The sequence below is a fragment of the Amaranthus tricolor genome, chromosome 8 (assembly GCF_026212465.1).
Source record: "Amaranthus tricolor cultivar Red isolate AtriRed21 chromosome 8, ASM2621246v1, whole genome shotgun sequence".
Lineage (NCBI taxonomy): Eukaryota > Viridiplantae > Streptophyta > Magnoliopsida > Caryophyllales > Amaranthaceae > Amaranthus > Amaranthus tricolor.
Window position 1 is genome coordinate 1,382,760 of NC_080054.1, and position 2,500 is coordinate 1,385,259.

Sequence of the window (2,500 nt, forward strand, 5' to 3'; positions counted from 1 at the left end):
CATACGAATACATCGTACCCGAATGAATGAGCAAGGAAATCCAAGCAAGCACCGTTTAGCGTGAAACGAATATAGGGACAGCATACCGCACCATGCCCCAGCCGGTCTTGCCACACGAGGAAGCAATAGGGCTCACGGGGCGCAACATCTCAACTTAACCGCCTGAGCTTGGCCAATGCAAGCCATGGAACCGAGGTTCTCCACCGAGCATCCGAAAGGGACAAAGATGCCAAGTCCAACTGAAAAGGCACTACTAAGTCACGCCCCAAACACCCGTCATGCCATCGAAGAAGCAATCAAGGATCACGAGACGCAACGTTTTGCACTTTCTCAAGGGCTCAGCAACCTTTCCTTAGGCCTCAAGCGTATCTCAACCGAAGGGACCAGCAACCGAAGGGACCATCGACACGAATCAGCCCGCGTACTAAGTCACGTCCTTACGTGGCCCGCAACCTTTCCTTAGGCCTCAAGCGTATCTCAACCGAAGGGACCATTGACACGAATCAGCCCGCGTACTAAGTCACGTCCTTACGTGGCCCGCAACCTTTCCTTAGGCCTCAAGCGTATCTCAACCGAAGGGACCATCGACACGAATCAGCCCGCGTACTAAGTCACGTCCTTACGTGGCCCGCAACCTTTCCTTAGGCCTCAAGCGTATCTCAACCGAAGGGACCAGCAACCGAAGGGACCATTGACACGAATCAGCCCGCGTACTAAGTCACGTCCTTCCGTGGCCCGCAACCTTTCCTTAGGCCTCAAGCGTATCTCAACCGAAGGGACCGGCAACCGAAGGGACCATTGACACGAATCAGCCCGCGTACTAAGTCACGTCCTTCCGTGGCCCGTAACCTTTCCTTAGGCATCAAGCGTATCTCAACCGAAGGGACCAGCAACCGAAGGGGAAACACATTCCCACACCAACACGAATCAGCCCGCGTACTGAACCACGTCAAGAAAACCCGTCGTGCCGCCTGAGCGGGTAGTCGGGGATCACAAGACGCAGCATTTCCTTAGGCCTCAAGCATACCGTCAACCGTCAACCGTCAACCGAAAGGGGCATTGGGAGCAACCGAAGGGACGTTCCCCCAGACGAATCACCGTAGGCCAAGCTGACTAGGAAGGGCCCACTCATCGTCTGGTAGGGCCGACCAGCCACCGGAAAAAACCGATCGCCGGCGATGGCCCACGGGATGGCATTCAACGTGATGGAGGGTAGTCACCCCTCACACGCATAACGCCCATGCCTGGGCGAGGGGGTGCTGGCCATGCCAGCCCAAGGCTCCCAAACTCTTTCCCCCTATAATAGATAAAGAGATTTTTCCCTTGTGACCCTAGGGGACACCCAAATGCAAGTTAAGTTATACTAGTTTTTCCATGGACCAAAACTCACCTTTATTTGTAACATAATGTCATTTTTATGACTTGTATTGTTGGAACATATATTAAAGAAATTTTAGAAGCTGAAATTTTGAAAAAAAAAAACTTGTAAGTATTTTATTTTAATTAAATAAGGCCGAAAAACGCGAAATTAATAAAAAATAGTAAATAGTGTCAATAAATCATGAAAAATTAGGAGACACTTGAGAAAATATATATAAAGACATTGGTTTAGTTAAAAAAATTTTTTTCATTAAAAAAAGTATTTTATTTTTTTTTTCCGTTAAATTGGTGAAATAAAGGGAAAAATAATAAAAAATAGTAAAAAGTGTCAATAGATCATGAAAAATTAGGAGACACTTGAGAAAAAATATACAAATAGATTGGTTTAGTTAAAAATATTAATTTCATTAAAAAAATATTTTATTTTTTTTTTTTTCCGTTAAATTGGTGAAAAATAGTGAAAAATGGATAAAAAATTGTAAAAATCTTGAAAAAATGGGAGGCTTGTTGGAAAGATATTATGAGTGAGAGTCATTGATATTATTTTCAAAAATGGGTAAAAATAAATTTTTGAATGATATAAGAGGCTAAAAGGGAGTATTTTTTATCAACTTACATTGAACTCCTTTACCACAATCTCCCTTACAAACCATAGTAATGAGAATCATTGGTATTAAGTTTGAATGATGTTTTTGATCACCTTGCAACGAACTCCCTTAAAAGCCATAATCATTAGGGGGGTCTCATGGCTCATTCTTGGCTCGGGGCTCGGGGCGAGGCTCCGGCCATGGCTCAAGGCTACCACATTGCTCCTATACCACAATCTCCCTTACAAACCATAGTAATGAGAATCATTGATATTAAGTTTGAATGATGTTTTCGATCACGTTGCAATGAACTCCCTTACAAGCCATAATCACAAGGGGGGGGTCTCATGGCTCACGGCTCGGGGTGAGGCTCTATGCTACCACCTTCTTTCCCATGGGCCATAGCGTCTTTCGTACCGCATGGCCCGAAAACCTTCACAGCACCTTGAGAGCTCACATTATATTATAACCATCCATATAGGTGCTCAGGTGCTCAAGGTGCTCAAGTGCTTAAGTGCTAAAGTGCTTAAGTG